The sequence below is a fragment of the Protopterus annectens genome, chromosome 14.part0 (genome assembly GCF_019279795.1).
Source record: "Protopterus annectens isolate FY-2018-M chromosome 14.part0, PAN1.0, whole genome shotgun sequence".
In the NCBI taxonomy this organism is placed as follows: Eukaryota; Metazoa; Chordata; order Ceratodontiformes; family Protopteridae; genus Protopterus; species Protopterus annectens.
In genome coordinates this window covers 1,436,440-1,456,000 of record NC_056748.1, presented here as the reverse complement: position 1 = coordinate 1,456,000, position 19,561 = coordinate 1,436,440, and positions in this window count along the sequence as shown.

The window sequence follows — 19,561 nt, the reverse complement described above, 5'->3', positions numbered from 1 at the left end:
CAAATCCCATCAAGCTACGTGCTCGAGAGACTTGAACCTCAGCACTGAAATAAATAGGATATGCTGGAGGGACAGATTCATAACCCAGAGGCTCCCTTCACTCTGGAATAAAATCCCAGTCCAGGTTAGGCAGAGTCCCTCATTGACTCTCTTCAAGAGGAATCTTGATGAGTGGATGGGAGATCATAGGTTTACCCCAGGTATCACTTCTGTGTCACTGTTAGACAGAGGCACAGTATACTAACCTCGAAAAAGGGCATAGCAAAATAAATTTAAAATGGGTGGCAAAAACCAAACACATTCTGGCTAGGCTTATAAATGCTCTAGGGCAGATAGCCTAGTATGAACCTATGAACCAATGAAATTTAAAAAAATACAGCAGGAAGATTTTGAATAGTAAATATGTTTACTAACTGTTCATTTAGGAATTTTATAAATATATATATATATATATATATATATATATATATATATATATATATATATATATATACACATATATAGTACTTAATTTTGGATGTGTATACTGTTAGGTATTGCGGTGGACTGTGCTGCTTGAATTTAAGTCATTTTCATTAATCAGGATGATAATGTAGCACTTATTCTATTAACCAATTGGTTCAACGGTATTTAAGGTGCGTTTTTATGATGTGGTTTTACTCTGAAGAAGACTTTATATTTTAGGGGTGAAAGCTGTCAGTGCTTTATGTTAATAGACCTTTAAACACGTGCTCGCAGTGCCGTAGTTGTTTCTTTATTTTAATTTAAGTTTTGAGTACATTCTGTTATTGAGAATTCTCAGTCTTTCTCTGGCATGAACCTGACTTTGGAAATGATCTTCTTCGACAGGAGAACTAGTCTTAATCACTCAACTTTTATCTTTTTTAGATAGTGGAGAATTATTCTGTGTAGCCCAACAGAACAGAAAAAAATAAGTATATGTCATCAGGTACTTTACTAGTAGGTAAGCTACTAATGGTCGTGTTACTGGAACTTTGTGACTCATCTCTCAGCATAATAAATCTGATTTGTGATAAGGTTTGTTCTTTAAGCTTTCACTGATGAGTCAAGGCATTGTACTCTGTGCAACCTGTGTGTACAGTATTTGCATAAATAGTTGTTACTTGGATACATCTTTAATCAAACAACGCCCTTACAAATGTAAGGAGTCCGAAATAACAGAATGTAAAATATAAGGGAAAAAAAGCAGTTTACTGCTCAAAGCAGCTGGACTATGGATTACATCAAGAAGTGGTATTACAAGAGAAGCTTTATAATTTAGGTGGCATAACAGTTAATGCTTGTGAATGGATGAAGTGTATATTGTTGGAAAAGAATGTTACAAAAATGATTTGGGTAAGGAGCACAGCTTAGCCCTAAATAATGACAGATTAGCCACCATATTATTTAGCCACAGCTATTCTCTATTTTTGTGTTTGTGTGCAAATGTTTGTGTGCGTGTGTATATATGTATACGTGCGTATGTGCGCGCGTGTGCATGCGTGTGTAAGGGACGAGATTCAATGAGTTGGAATGGAAGTTATGGGCTGGGGTGGTATAATTTATGGCCTCTATGTAATACAAATAATACAGTAATAAAACTCTAGAATATCATCCCTATATTTATGACTCATGTTTTCCTAAAGTCTCAGGAACAGTTTTGCCTAACATTCTTATCAGACTGCTACATCTAACATGAATCCAGTGATAGTCCATAGGGCTGCAACAAAAGTTTATTCACTGGCTGTAAACTTAGAGCTAGAATAATGCAGGATGCTTCACTTCATGATAAACTTTAAAAATATATATATACAAATTCTATGGTTTTCAAACTATTCAGTGACAATAGCAGTAAAAATTAATTTACTGAACAGAAGGATACATTTCTGCATAAACTAGTGACTTAAGTTTGAATCTGAGCTCTGTCAATATAAGCTTGCTGACTTGTTATATGAAAGTGTGGACTGTATTTGAAGCACAGTCAGCATTTTAAGCTATTACATGTGGGAGGTATGTCAAAACTGTGCTATAAGCAAAGTTAGCAGCATTAGCTTTGAGAATATAGACAAACACACACACAAGTGCAAAGCATATCAAGGCTCAGAAATTTATATTTAAAAATAAACAAGATCCTTATGGAAACAAATGGAGGCTGGAAACCAATTTCCTAGAAGTGCCATGCCACTGTCACATGGCCATCTCTCTCAGCGCATGTAGTTGTGTAGGTACACAAAAAGGGGAAAAACATGAAACACTGCTTGGGTGGTGATATGTTTGGCAGCTTTTTCATTCTTTGTATAGCCATTTTATATATTTCAAAGTCATTAGAAATATAAAAAGTCTATCCTGGCACAAAGCAGAGAAACCTGTACCAGAAACCAGACACACTCATTCACACACACACACACACACACACACACACACACACACACACACACACACACACACACTCATTCATTCACACATACACACACACACACACATTCATTCATTCACACATTCATTCATTCACACACACACACATTCATTCATTCACACACACTCATTCATTCACACACATTCATTCATTCACACACATTCATTCACACACTCATTCATTCATTCACACACTCATTCCTTCATTCACACACACATTCATTCATTCACACACATTCATTCATTCACACACACACACATTCATTCATTCACACACACATTCATTAATTCACACACACTCATTCATTCATTCATACACACACTCATTCATTCACACACACACACACACACACACACACACACACACACACACACACACACACACTCATTCATTCACACACACTCATTCATTCACACTCAAACACTCATTCATTCATTCACACACTCATTCATTCATTCACACACACACTCATTCATACACACACTCATTCATTGATTCATTCACTCACACTCACTCACTCACTCACTCACTCACTCACTCACTCACTCACTCACTCACTCACACATGGCATACAGACCTGTGAGCAATTTGTTGGATCAACAGTTCACATACATCATCTTTGGAAAAATCGAATAAAGGTAGAGTACCCCATTTAAGCCTGAGTAGATATGGGGTGGACACGCAGATTCCACACAAAAGCTATCCCTTTGAGAAGTGATCTAGAAGACCAAGTGCTATGAGTTAGCAACAGTTACCACTTCTCCATTGTGCCTAATTGTACTTGGAAAACTGCTTTAAACATTGAAATAAATAGACATACAAGACCTTAAAGAAACAGGCAAAAAAAAGACTAATCTTACTCAACTGCCAGTAATGTTGCATGACTATATTCTTAATTACAGGGACTATTACTCTTAGATTGAACACGTGGCAGTGTCACTAGTCTTATCAATGACACAGATGCAGCAGAAAAGCCCACTGTCACACAGAGGTGGTGGAAAACTACAGTAGGTGAACAGGAACTTTTTTTTATTATTATAACAGAAAAAGCAGTTGCAGTTTTCAAAGACTGATTCCCTTTATTGCAGGGTTCCTCATCAAATAACAAGTGTTTAGTAATATAAATGAAAACTGTATTCCTTAATGGAGCTTTGATTAAAAAGGCTGACTGTGTATTGACACTACAGATTATTACTTTAATTTTAATCCTGCAGGATGTCATTTGAATTCCAAGCCTCATCAGTTAAAAAAAAATACTCAGCAAGGATTGGAAGTGATTTATATTAGCCAGATGATCTGTGGTCTCAACTTACAAATGGTAAAATGGGATTTAAATTTCCCTCATGAAAGAGCACAGTTAAAGTTCACTCTTTTCCACCTGCAAAACAATGTGCTAATTGTGTCTGCTCTCAAGGCAACAAAAGGAAGACAGGTTGCATGTTTATACATAAATAAGTCTTAAGTTTACAAAATTAAGTAAGAACATAGGCAATGTATTAACAAAAATATACTTAATTTTATTTATTTCATAATTATTTACCAGGAAAGTCCAGCTGGGCATAGAAACCATTTTCAGCAGAGACCTGGGGTGAAAATCTCTATAGATATAGTATACTCAGTGTAACATAATATGCTTAACAGTATAAAAAGAGCAATGAGTTCTACAGTGGGTATGGTGCAGCGGTAGCATTGTTGCCTCACAGCAAGAGGTTCTCCCATTCGATTCTCGGCTGGAGCAGCTTCTGTGTGGAGTCTGCATGTCCTCCCCGCGGTCGAGTGGCATTCGAAAGACATGCGTAGAATGAGCGTGCCTTCGCTGAAGGTTGGACGTCGAGCTGGCACCTGTAAAAAAATCTACTGCCAATCATTAGCAGACTGGAGTTCCGCTGTGGCTACCCCTAACTGGGAAAAGCTGAAAGAAGAAGAAAAAAAGCTCTACAGTGGGTAAAATAAGCACAATAGCAAACAGATAAAATTATATAAAAATAAAATGAAATTCTGTACTGAATATACAACAAACCAAACCTGAGAGAACATTACTGGAGATTAAAATAAATAAAAGAAGAGGAGCATGATAGATTCAAAGAAGACTTTATATGCAACATTAGTGACAGTTCTTGTAGAAACAAGGATGACATTTCAGTTAATGAGAGGTTATAAGTCTAGAGAGAGAAAATAAGTTGTAATAGGGTGAAAGAATTGAAATTGTGAGCAAAGGAAATTAAACGTTAAGAGATGTGATGAAATAGAGAAAGGAAGAAGAGAGAGAAAGGAAGAAGAGAGAGAAAGGGGAGCACAATTTATTTGTAGCCTGGTGTAAGGCAAGAACAGAGCCAGGTGTGCAGGAGGAATGCTTTTAAGGAGTGCTTGAACAACTGAGTACTAGGTATTGTTCTAGTGTCAATAGGGAGCATATAAATCTCTGACTTTTAGATTTTGGTTTGTACATTTCAAGGAGTTTTTCTTCAGATGAATGAAGTGGATGATTTGGAAGGCAATGGTTAAGAACAGAGCTGATCACTGGGAAGTATTAAGATTTGTGTACAACTTTATGAGCAAAGAGAAATTGCTTAAACTTAACGTGGTGGGGTAAGTCAAGCCGGTGTGATGAATTGATGGTAATGCAGTGATGAGAACTGTGGTGCTGATTGGCTACAAATATAGCCACCTTATTATAGCATAGCTCTAATTTTGTTTGAAGGGAGAGCTGGATATTGATGATAAAGGAGAAAGCATAAAATAGAGATGGAAGGAGATACATTAGCAAGTGTGACTCTAGAGGTGATGGTAAGGATTTTTTTTATCTGTAGAGCATAACAAGTTTTTGGTGTTTTTTATACAATTTTGAATGTAAAAATCACATTTCAGTTGATCATTGTTTGTGACACCAAGTATTTGGAATGTGATACTGCTTCTATGTCGGTGCTGTTTACTGAAGATATTTTGAAGCTCTTTTAGAGCAGTGTTAGAGATTTAAGGAGAAATAGGAGTAATTTTTGTAGGGTTTAAGAGAAGTTTATGTTCTCTGTGCCAGTTTTCAATGGAGTAGAGGGCATTTTCAGTGATGATTTGTAAATAAGGATAAGTATCAGATGAACAGACGAGAGTGGAGTCATCTGTGTATCATATACAAGTAGCTTGTTGTCAGGACATGTACAGATTATTGATAAATATGTATCATAGAAGAGGACCAAGGACAGACCCTTGTGGACCAGCAGTATTGACTAGAAGAAAAGAGTAAGAAAGCCACCTCAGTGATTGCTGTTGGTTGGATAGATAGCTAGAAAAACAGTTTATACTTGTATCAGACAAGCTTAGAGCAGACGTTTGAGAGTAGTATGGTGTGAACGACTGCATGAAAGGCTTTCAAGAGATGTAAGAGGGAAGAGTCTAGCTTGTTAACTCTGGCTTAAAGGATAGTGTCTAAGAAGGCTACCAGGACAGTTGTTGTACTGTGGTCTGGAACAAAGCCATGTTGAAAAAAGGTTAATAGGTTTTCTTTGAATAGAAGTTGTAGGAGCTGTTTTTGAATGTCTTTTCTAAAATTTTTGAAAGGGGGTCAGGGTTGTGATAGACCTATGGTTAGTTCTTCCAGTGAAGTTGCCCTTGTGTTGAAAGGAATGGCATAAAATTTCTTCCCGAGGGATGGAATATGTGATGATTGTATGGATGAATTTATTACTATAGAGACTGGGTAAGCAATAGAGGTAGAAACAAGATTAGGTATTCTGCTAGATTGTCAGTGGGGGAGCAGGGCTTGGATTTGCTTAGTAACTATTTTATGCATGAGGCGGAGACTGGTTTTAGGGAGAAGGTAAGGTTGTTTGTGGTGGGAGGTAAGACAGAGATAGACTGGGTTTACAAAGGTTTGGGGTGAGGCTAGCTATGCAATCTAGGTAAATCAAAAACAAGATTGGAGATCAGGCTCAGGGTAATGTTAAGCCATGTGGAAGCTAAATAGACTTCTTTGCATAACTTTTCTTCCACTCTTCCTGTTTTATACTTTTGGCATAGTCTTCCAAATTATGTCTATTCTTTTTATATTTTAACTTATCCAACTCAGTGATCTCAAAACATTAATTCTTAGATTTGTTTTTATTGATAATAATGCTATATAACCTGGATAGATTTATTATGTTTTACATTTTTTAATGATGGAAGCATGATGACTAAATAATTCCAGAACATTACTGTGTTCATCATTGTTCACAATTTGTATATTGGTTCTCTTATGTTATGTATTAGCATCTTCTCTTCTCTGAATTATTCAGATTGTATGTTGCTATTAATTTATGAACGTCAGTTATTTTTTTAGTTTCAAAACAATCAGTCCATAGTTTTATATTCTAAGCGTTCATATTTCTGTATCAATATACTTTTGGTTCGTTATGAAACCAAATGAATGAACTATGGGAAAGGGCATACATTTCCATTTTTAAGGGTAGGAATTCTGTGAATATAACTTTTAATTTTCTTTAAGATGCTATTAAAATAATTGGAATTATATTTTTATTATAAAATCACTGAAGACTTCAAAACCATAAAAGATTGATATTAACTATTTCTAATGGATTATACTCACTGGTTGTAATAGAGAAATTACATATTTTTTTGTGTATGTTTCCACTGAGTTCAATATAAAGGGTATTGTTAAAATACAAGGATATTAAGTAATTCTGCTATAGTATAAGAGTCAATGTCTGGAAAGCCTATTCCATCTCTTTCCAAGACTGAATATGATTAACATATGTAGTTCTTGGTTTTTGGAAGTACAATAAGAAGGAAATTAATAGCATCTCTAATTTTTATTATAATCTTATTAGGCATTAGAACTGTAGATTGTAATATGCACAGTATTTTAGGCAAAATTATCAATTTAATTGAAATCAATATTTCTTCAAATAAAAATAGAGAGCATTCTATTTATTGGTTAACTGTTTAATTTCCTTTGTAAGGTCATCAAGATTTTGCATTATTAGGTTTACACCGACTTGAATTTTTATTCCTAAATATATTTTAATCTCTAAAATATATTTCAAAACAGGGTCTATTTGCTAATTTATTAAAAGAATTTCAGTTTTATGTTATTTAAATTGCATTTTGGATTATCCTGAAATATTTTGATAACATTCTGTTTTAAGAATCAAATGCAAAAGTCCTATTGTTAGATGACTGATGTCAGCAAATAACTGCATTTTGGATTGAGAATTCTTGGAAATTTAAAACATTCAATTCTCAAAATATCTATGATAAAGGCAAACATTAAAGGTGATAAATTAACATATCACTCAAGGATGAAAATTTTGTTTAAAGCCTGACAAAAAGAAAGGGGCCCAGTTCAAGAAATTATGCTGAATCTATGTATACATTTCTAATGATTATAAATAAGTCAGGGAATCATACATTTCTAAAGTGTTAGATAATACCTCACTATGCCAAATGTTTTTGCTATTTAGTTTCTCACTAATATAGATTTAAAAAAAAAACATAATATTTCTTTATTTTCACCATTGATTATCATTAACTGATACATTCTTGAGTTTGTTTATGTAAATATTCTTTAAAATCATCTTAGTCATATATACTGTTATTGTAAATATTAATTCATATTACCTTAAGTACATTTTAAACGTATCCATATTGCATTATGATCTTATAGATCTTATAGGAGGAAATGGATTGTATTAATGTCCTCAATTTCATTTAAGCCTACAGAGACATGAATTATGTTTATACAGGACTAGGTGCCACAAACATTAGAATAATGTGCAAAATAAAGTGAATTGTTTCCTGCATAGATTATTGATTCTTAAGATTGTTAATTTCAACCCATCCATATAATACTTTAGTTCACACTGCTATTCTAAGTTCATAGGTTCATAGGTTTATACTAGGCTATCTGCCCTAAGGCATTTATAAGCCTAGCCCAAATTATTGTGGCTTACGCCACCCCTTATATGAAAAAATACTGTGCCCATTAGTTTGTTGTGCCTCTGTCCAGCAGTGACACAGAGATGATTCCTGGGGTAAACCTACGATCTCCCATCCACAGGTCTAGATTTCTCTTGAACAGAGTCAGCGAGGTGCTCTGCCTCACATGGACCGGGATTTTATTCCACAGCATAGGGAGTCTCTGAGTGATAAATCTATCCCTCCAGCACGTCCTATTTATATCCGTATAAGGTTTAAGTCGCTTGCTCTAGTGGTTTTGGTGGATTTGGATTTTTGAGGTGGAGCATGTCCATTAATTCCGGGTTGACATGGCCTTGTATGTCAGGCACATGTCACCTCTGAGCAGATGGTATGCGACTGAATAGAGCTGGAGTTTCTTCAATCTGGCAGCATATGACAGATTTTGGAGTCCCTTTATCCTTTTGGTGAGGAACTTTTGGGGTCTCTCCAATTGCTGCAGATGTCAGGTGAGATACATCCCGAATGGGGCATTGTACTCGATCATTGGTCTGATAAGTGAAGAGTACAGGGAACAATGACCTCACTAGATCTGGATGTGAATCCTTCATGATCAGGTGGGCAATGTAGAAGGTCTTTCTAACCACTTTAGCAATGTGAGTGTCAAAAGAAAGGCCACTGTCAACCTGGGTCCCCAGGTCCCTGATAACCTCTTCTGTGCTTAGTGGATTGCCACCTATATGGTAGCTTGGGGTTACCTTGTGTTTCCCGAAGGGTATGACTATCCATTTTTTGGCGCTTAACTTCAGGCCATGGCTCTGGCACCAGCTATCTGTTTCCGTGAGTTCCTTCTGAAGGATATCCGTGTCCGATGCACTTTCCACTATGGCTCCAGTTTGCAGTCGCCTGCAAACTTTGTCAGCCAAAGTCCTCCCATGTTGGCCTGTACTTCTGAGAAGTAGATGCCAAACAATAGGGGCCAAGGACCAAGCCCTGTGGGACACCACTTGTGACCGGGCTTGGAGTCTGACACAGCCAGCAACTCTAACCCTGTGGGTTCTGTCCTTAAGCCAGTTTGCAACCCATCTTGTGACATATGGGTTTACATTTAAGCTGGTAGTTTTTCTACAATACCCGAAAGGGTATTGTGTCGAAAGCCTTTGCAAGGTCAAGGTAGGCTGTATGGACTGCCTTTCCCTCATCAATGGCCTTGGTGACTGTTTCAAGAAGTCAACCAAGTTCAAAAGGCATGATCTTCCCTTGACAAAGCCAAACTGGGTCGGGTCCAATGTCTGCAAGTCCCCTATATCTTTGTTTATGAGCTCCATTATGATCCTCTCCATAGCTTTGCAGACTAGACTTGTTAAGCTTATGGGGCTGTAATTACCAGGGTCCGTGAGAGGCACCGCCTTTGTGGAGTGGGACCACAGCTGCCGACGCCACCCTTGGGCACGATCCTGTGGTAAGGCTAAGATTAAACAGCTGCCTTATGTGCGGGTTTAATTCCTCATTTAGCTCGTGTAGCACACAGCCGACACCATCCGTCCCATTGATGCTGTGTTTTAGCTTTAGAGAGCAGCTTTCACCTGCGATTTGAGATGTCCGGGAGGCTACACTCGGCTGGGATAGTTATCTCTCCTTTAGGGAGAGGGGTGAAGTTTGCACTGAACCTGTCTGCCAGTATGTTGGCAATGTCTGTGGGTTCAGTGATTTTTGTATCATTTTGGACTAATTCTGAGCATATCTGGGAGTTTCCACCCAGGTTCCTAACATAGCTGAAAAGGCCTTATGATTGTCCTTTGAATGCATGGCAATTTTCTCTCAAAATTGGCCTTAGTTGATTTTATGAGTGCTCGTATTTTTACTAATAATGATCAGGGGTGACTTCCCTTTTATGGATTTTGTTCTATCATGTAATAGCTTTCTCCTCTTATTGTAAAGTTTGTTAATGGCTGGGGTCCACCAGACTGACGTTTGCCCTTGTGGAAGAGTCTTGGTTTTATTTGGGATTGCCTGATCCATGCAGTCCTGGAGGTGTTCATAGAAGGCATTTGTAAGGGCTTCCGCAGCTTGGGTTGTGGTTTCCTCTGGCTCAGGGCCTTGAAGGATACCACACCAGTCTTGAGTAGTGTGAAGTTTGCTTTAGAGAAGTTCTTCACTATGGTCTTTTTGCTTGGGTGGGGCGGGATGTGGATTTCCAGTGAGATTAGTTTATGATCAGATCTCACCAATGAGGGATATACTTCCGTGTGGAGCATTTTGTCCCCATGTTTGTGACAATGAGATCTAGTATATTTTCTCCTCTCGTGGGAACAGTGACTAGCTGTTCCATGGCATTTGAATTTATGAACTCCAGGAACCGTTGGGCTAGAAAGTTAGGGCTTGAGTAATGTTCCCAGTCTATATTCGGTAGTTGAAGTCACCCAATATGATGGTGTTTGAGATACATTTATACCCTCCAGTGTCTTCAGGAAGGCTGTGTGGGGTTCCTGAGTTTGAGAGGGTGGCCTGTAGCATGCTACAATTTGTAGAGCAGTTTTGCCTATGGTTGCTGAAAGAAGAAGAAAAAAAGCTCTACAGTGGGTAAAATAAGCACAATAGCAAACAGATAAAATTATATAAAAATAAAATGAAATTCTGTACTGAATATACAACAAACCAAACCTGAGAGAACATTACTGGAGATTAAAATAAATAAAAGAAGAGGAGCATGATAGATTCAAAGCAACATTAGTGACAGTTCTTGTAGAAACAAGGATGACATTTCAGTTAATGAGAGGTTATAAGTCTAGAGAGAGAAAATAAGTTGTAATAGGGTGAAAGAATTGAAATTGTGAGCAAAAGAAATTAAACGTTAAGAGATGTGATGAAATAGAGAAAGGAAGAAGAGAGAGAGAAAGGAAGAAGAGAGAGAAAGGAAGAAGAGAGAGAAAGGGGAGCACAATTTATTTGTAGCCTGGTGTAAGGCAAGAACAGAGCCAGGAGTGCAGGAGGAATGCTTTTAAGGAGTGCTTGAACAACTGAGTACTAGGTATTGTTCTAGTGTCAATAGGGAGCATATAAATCTCTGACTTTTAGATTTTGGTTTGTACATTTCAAGGAGTTTTTCTTCAGATGAATGAAGTGGATGATTTGGAGGCAATGGTTAAGAACAGAGCTGATCACTGGGAAGTATTAAGATTTGTGTACAACTTTATGAGCAAAGAGAAATTGCTTAAACTTAGCGTGGTGGGGTAAGTCAAGCCGGTGTGATGAATTGATGGTAATGCAGTGATGAGAACTGTGGTGCTGATTGGCTACAAATATAGCCACCTTATTGGTTCATGCATAGCTCTAATTTTGTTTGAAGGGAGAGCTGGATATTGATGATAAAGGAGAAAGCATAAAATAGAGATGGAAGGAGATACATGTAAGTGTGACTCTAGGGAGGTGATGGTAAGGATTTTTTTTATCTGTAAGAGCATAACAAGTTTTGGTGTTTTTATACAATTTTGAATGTAAAAATCACATTTCAGTTGATCATTGTTTGTGACACCAAGTATTTGGAATGTGATACTGCTTCTATGTCGGTGCTGTTTACTGAAGATATTTTGAAGCTCTTTTAGAGCAGTGTTAGAGATTTAAGGAGAAATAGGAGTACTTTTTGTAGGGTTTAAGAGAAGTTTATGTTCTCTGTGCCAGTTTTCAATGGAGTAGAGGGCATTTTCAGTGATGATTTGTAAATAAGGATGAGTATCAGATGAACAGATGAGAGTGGAGTCATCTGTGTATCATATACAAGTAGCTTGTTGTCAGGACATGTACAGATTATTGATAAATATATATCATAGAAGAGGACCAAGGACAGACCCTTGTGGACCAGTAGTATTGACTAGAAGAAAAGAGTAAGAAAGCCACCTCAGTGATTGCTGTTAGTTGGATAGATAGCTAGAAAAACAGTTTACACTTGTATCAGACAAGCTTAGAGCAGACGTTTGAGAGTAGTATGGTGTGAACGACTGCATGAAAGGCTTTCAAGAGATGTAAGAGGGAAGAGTCTAGCTTGTTAACTCTGGCTTAAAGGATAGTGTCTAAGAAGGCTACCAGGACAGTTGTTGTACTGTGGTCTGGAACAAAGCCATGTTGAATAAAGTTTAATAGGTTTTCTTTGAATAGAAGTTGTCGGAGCTGTTTTTGAATGTCTTTTCTAAAATTTTGAAGGGGTCAGGGTTGTGATAGACCTATGGTTAGTTCTTCCAGTGAAGTTGCCCTTGTGTTGAAAGGAATGGCATAAAATTTCTTCCGAGGGATGGAATATGTGATGATTGTATGGATGAATTTATTACTATAGAGACTGGGTAAAGCAATAGAGGTAGAAACAAGATTAGGTATTCTGCTAGATTGTCAGTGGGGAGCAGGGCTTGGATTTGCTTAGTAACTATTTTATGCATGAAATGGAGACTGGTTTAGGGAGAAAGGTAAGGTTGTTTGTGGTGGGAGGTAAGACAGAGATAGACTGGGTTTACAAAGGTTTGGGGTGAGGCTAGCTATGCAATCTAGGTAAATCAAAAACAAGATTGGAGATCAGGCTCAGGGTAATGTTAAGCCATGTGGAAGCTAAATAGACTTCTTTGCATAACTTTTCTTCCACTCTTCCTGTTTCATACTTTTGGCATAGTCTTCCAAATTATGTCTATTCTTTTTATATTTTAACTTATCCAACTCATTGATCTCAAAACATTCATTCTTAGATTTGTTTTTATTGATAATAATGCTATATAACCTGGATAGATTTATTAGGTTTTACATTTTTTAATGATGGAGGCATGATGACTAAATAATTCCAGAACATTACTGTGTTCATCATTGTTCACAATTTGTATATTGGTTCTCTTATGTTATGTATTAGCATCTTCTCTTCTCTGAATTATTCAGATTGTATGTTGCTATTAATTTATGAACGTCAGTTATTTTTTTAGTTTCAAAACAATCAGTCCATAGTTTTATATTCTAAGCGTTCATATTTCTGTATCAATATACTTTTGGTTACGTTATGAAACCAAATGAATGAACTATGGGAAAGGGCATACATTTCCATTTTTTAAGGGTAGGAATTCTGTGAATATAACTTTTAATTTTCTTTAAGATGCTATTAAAATAATTGGAATTATATTTTTTTTTTTTATTATAAAATCACTGAAGACTTCAAAACCATAAAAGATTGATATTAACTATTTCTAATGGATTATACTCACTGGTTGTAATAGAAATTACATATTTTTTGTGTATGTTTCCACTGAGTTCAATATAAAGGGTATTGTTAAAATACAAGGATATTAAGTAATTCTGCTATAGTATAAGAGTCAATGTCTGGAAAGCCTATTCCATCTCTTTCCAAGACTGAATATGATTAACATATGTAGTTCTTGGTTTTTGGAAGTACAATAAGAAGGAAGTCAATAGCATCTCTAATTTTTATTATAATCTTATTAGGCATTAGAACTGTAGATTGTAATATGCACAATATTTTAGGTAAAATTATCAATTTAATTGAAATCAATCTTTCTTCAAATAAAAATAGAGAGCATTCTATTTATTGGTTAACTGTTTAATTTCCTTTATAAGGTCATCAAGATTTTGCATCATTAGGTTTACACCGACTTGAATTTTTATTCCTAAATATATTTTAATCTCTAAAATATATTTCAAAACAGGGTTTATTTGCTAATTTATTAAAAGAATTTCAGTTTTATGTTATTTAAATTGCATTTTGGATTATCCTGAAATATTTTGATAATATTCTGTTTTAAGAATCAAATGCAAAAGTCCTATTGTTAGATGACTGATGTCAGCAAATAACTGCATTTTGGATTGAGAATTCTTGGAAATTTAAAACATTCAATTCTCAAAATATCTATGATAAGGGCAAACATTAAAGGTGATAAATTAACATATCACTCAAGGATGAAAATTTTGTTTAAAGCCTGACAAAAAGAAAGGGGCCCAGTTCAAGAAGTATGCTGAATCTATGTATACATTTCTAATGATTATAAATAAGTCAGGGAATCATACATTTCTAAAGTGTTAGATAATACCTCACTATGCCAAATGTTTTTGCTATTTAGTTTCTCACTAATATAGATTTAAAAAAAACATAATATTTCTTTATTTTCACCATTGATTAGCATTAACTGATACATTCTTGAGTTTGTTTATGTAAATATTCTTTAAAATCATCTTAGTCATATATACTGTTATTGTAAATATTAATCCATATTACCTTAAGTACATTTTAAACGTATCCATATTGCATTATGATCTTATAGATCTTATAGGAGGAAATGGATTGTATTAATGTCCTCAATTTCATTTAAGCCTACAGAGACATGAATTATGTTTATACAGGACTAGGTGCCACAAACATTAGAATAATGTGCAAAATAAAGTGAATTGTTTCCTGCATAGATTATTGATTTTTAAGATTGTTAATTTCAACCCATCCATATAATACTTTAGTTCACATTGCTATTCTAAGTATACTTTTAGCACTCGTGTTGCATTCATTTGTTATTCAATTAAACTCCCCTTCTAGAATCAAATTGTTCTTCATATTACTTTGTAAGATACACAAAAGTGTTCTCTCACAACTTTTGTTACAGTCCCTGGCAGCCAATAAAAATAACTAAAGTATAACTTTTTTTTCTGAATTATGATTAGTTTGTTATTAAGCTGTTAATTTAACAGTTTGGCAATTACATAACTAATTTAGAATTACTTACCTATGCTAATCTAGGATAATTAGAGCATAACCAGAACTGGAACTGAAAGTGATGCAAGCACCTCCTGCCCACCCATGAATATGTTCTGCTTTCAGAAGCAATCTTTTAGAGTTTATATATTTTAAAGGCTTTAAAACATACACTTACTTTCATACAAAAAAGTTTCATTTACATTTAATTTTAGGTATTTTATAAGAGATTTCCTCATTACTGCTATTAATTGCATTAATATTTATATATATTATTTTGAACTGTCACATAAGTTATGCTTGAGTATTACCATTCAATGTCTTTGAATATTGACAAGCTTATTATCTAACCTGAAATTCAGCATATGCTTTGTCATGTCATGTACAATGTCTTTTTTACAGGTATAATATTGACAGTAACTCCCTTCCTGGAAAACAAAATATCAAGTCTATTTATAATAATTTAAAAACATTTAAAATGTTACTCCGACTTATATGCAATTCCATTTAATCAGGATACCACTATGCCTAGTTCCACTACAAAAGCTAGTCAAACTACAGGTCTCAACTGAAAATCTGTATAAACAAATTTAATAAATCACTTGAAATAGCTGCTGCAAAATAATAAGTAAACAATCAGGGTGTTATTAACCTCATTATTTATATGTTCATATGAATTTTAACATTATATCCATTTCACAAATGTCACTCACATTTCAAAACATTTATGAATCAAATATTTTAAAAAGTCTCTGGAATTATCAAATATAATATGTAAAGTTGAAAAAAAAAGTTCCTAATGTGCCAGATGTATCCATGGACAGGATACCATAATGCTAATACCTTCCTTCTTGATCATTATTTCATAAAAACCAAAAAAAAAAACTGAACTTAAGCGAAGGGCGCCACAATTGAAATTGACTCCTTTAATGTATAAATAAGGTGTATTAATGCCACAAACAAGTGTTTTCATCCAAGTAACCCTTAGACTTCTTCAGATATAACAAGTGAATGAAAACAGGCTTTCCTTTTATACCAATGTTAAAAACCAATTAAGGTTAATTTACCAATGAAGAATTATACATTTTTTAAAAAGAAGCAGCCCTCCTAAATGTTAGAAATTACTATTGTAAAAACATACAGATGAATACAATGAATTCAATTGTTAAAAATCTTTATAAAAAATCATGTATTATAAATATAAAATATTCCTTAGAATACAAAACATATACAAGTACATATGTCTTAAATATATTCGATACTTAAAGCTTGGCAGACCTATGTTTTATCAGAGGAGCCAAAGAAATGTTGTCATTAAACCCTGAGGACTTACTGGCCTCAAGAACTACCTGTCAATGTCTCTCTATAGTCTAACTTGGTTTCCCAAGGACCACCTCTTACATCTCTGGGAACTGTTTTTATAACAAAAAAAGAAAAACTAGCCTTGGCACAGACTAATGTGTGTCTGTAGAAAGTATTGCTGCTGTTCTGTTATCACTGATATGTTCATAAATCCCGTGTTTCAATTGTCTTTTGTTTTTTCCTACATAAAAACTTTCACAGGCACCACAGGTGACTAAACTAAACCTTGTGAATTACGGTTAGAATAAGTTTTGGCAGTCAATAGTTTCTGCCTAGCTGTAATCAAAACCTCTTTACTTTGTAAAATGTAGACACACTGGGAACATGCCCCACATTTGTAAGTGCCTCTTCTTTTATGTGAGAAAACATTAGAATTGTTAGTATGTTCCAGTAAGTTTTTAATTTTGTGTCCCTTTCTAAAAACCACCTTCACGGTGATTTATAAATTTTAGTTCAGTAAGGTTTTTAACAATTCACTGTATTCATCTGTATGTTTTTTACAATAGTATTTTCTAACATTATTTAGGAGGGCTGTTTCTTTTTAAAAAATGTATAATTCTTAATTGGTAAATTAACCTTAACTGTTTTTTAACATTGGTATAAAAGGAAGAGCCTGTTTTCATTAAATTGTTATATCTGAAGAAGTCTGAGGGTTACTTGGATGAAAATTCTTGTTTGTATTAGTTGTGGCGTTAATACAGCTTATTTATACATTAAAGGAGTCAATTTCAATTGTGGTGCCCTTCATTTAAGTCCATTTTTTTGGTTATTTTGTTATTTATCTGGACTACGCTCCTGCTTTTGGTTACTACATTATCATTTCATATTATATCACACCTAATACCCACATTTTATCACAAATGTTATATCTTATTAGATTTAAATGTGCTTAAGTTCATTGGCATATGGCTTTAATAATTAAATAGAACTCAATTTATCCCATGTTATTCTTCTGTAGAATAAATATAAATAAAACATTTGTGAAGCAACAGTGTTACCAACTTGGACATACATACCTTACATCTAATAAATTATGAAATTAGCATTTTTATGTATTACCAAGGCACAAATGTGTATAGTATAATTACATCCATCACAAATGCAAAACTCATTTATAACATTTTCCAGATATCAGTACAAATTCTTACTGCTATAAATATAATATTAATTAGATTTTTAAACATGTGTCTGCAATATTTGTAGTGTTAAATAACTGAGTTTATATGGTTTATAGTCTTTGTATAGGTACCTGAAATATTTGCATTATCTATGTCTTAATTAGATAATAGCCATATTATTGCACAATATATTTCTAGGAGTAATTTGCTTAAGTCAGAGTTCCAAAGTTTGTCACACTAAACGCTCACAATGCGGAACAAATGGGCAACATGTGAAATATTCACTAGCACCTCACAACTTCAGTCAAAAAGTTTATAACTTGCTCACATCATTTCACCCTACACTGCCCTTGATGAAGGAATATGAATCATCTGTATTAATTATGAACATTTAAAAAATCTTTAACACTGAATGTGGAACAGCCCTATTCAATTTGGAACAGTGAGGGACATCAACTTTCCAAGGCTCAAAATGGGAAATGTCCTCCATAATGAAGTATCCCAGTGTGCTTCTCCATTTATAAAGTCCTTCAGCCAAAATGACTGTGGAGCTAGTATAACATAACATATATTTGATTCTTTTTTTGTCTTTAGAGCAAGATTCACTGCCACAAGGAAGTATTCACATCTAATGTAACTGTCTTTCCAATGAGGAATATATAACACAATACATTTGAAAAGTGGGTGTAAATATATTAGTACATTGCATTCCAGAAATGGATATCTCAAAGAAAAAATGCTAATCAATTAGGAAACAACTAGGTGCCTAATATATAATGATAAAATACACAATAGCAAACCACATTTGGTTTCAGAGTTGCCTACAAGAAGATGTAAATCTCAGTATCTCAATTCTAAAATTAACTGAATGTCAAGAAATTTGTAGTAACTTAAGTATAGCAGTAGATTTAGAAATGTGTATTTATTAAAAATGCACCAATTACTATGTCATATGATATTTAATTGCAGCAGATACCTGCTTAAGAAATTGTTCAATGATTTTAGACTCTACAATTTCTCTATTCATGATTGTTTCCCCCAATAACATGTTATATATTAAATTAAAAAAATAAATGAATTTATAGGTTCATAGGTTCATACTAGGCTATCTGCCCTGGGGCATTTATAAGCCTAGCCCGATTGTGTTTGGCTTATGCTACCCCTTGATTTGAGTATACTGTGCCCTTTTTAAAGTTTAGTTTACTGTGCCTCTGTCTAATAGTGACACAGAAGTAATCCCGGGACAAACCTCGATCCCCATCCACTCATCAAGATTCTTCTTGAAGAGAGTCAGTGAGGTGCTCTGCCTAACATGAATTGAATTCTATTCCAGGCTGAAGGGCCTCTGGTTATGAATCTGTCCCTCCAGCATGTTCTATTTATTTCTGTGCTGAGGTTCAAGTCCTCAATGGCGCTCGAAATGTGGCTCTAAGGATTTAGATTTACTGAGGTGGAGCATGTCCATTAATTCTGGGTTGACATAGCTTTATATGTCAGGGCATAGATTGCCTCAAGTAGGCGGTATGCAACTGAGTAGAGCTGGAGTTTTTAACCAAGCAGCATATGGCATCTGTTTGAGTCCCTTGATCCTCCTGGTGAGGTACTTTTGGGGTCCTTTCTAATTGCTGCAGGTGTCGGGTAAGGTACATCCCAAAGGGGACATTGTAGTCTATGATGGCCTGATGAGGGATGAATAAACGATTACCTCTCTTGATCTAGATGTGAATCCTTTTTCATGAGTGGGGGTGTTATGTAGAAGGTCTTTTCTAACCACTTTGGCAATGTGGTTGTCAAAGGAGAGATTGCTATCAACTTGGGTCCCCAGATCCCTAATTACTTTCTCTGTACTTAATACTTAGGTTTACCACCTATGTGGTAATTTGTGAGCACATTGTTTTGCCAAAGGGTATGACTATACACTTTTTTGGCATTTAGCTTAGACCATGGCTCTGGCACCAGTTATCCGTCTCTAGACCTTTTTGAAGGATGTTTGTGTCAGCTGGAAGTCGATTATGGCGCCCAGTTTGC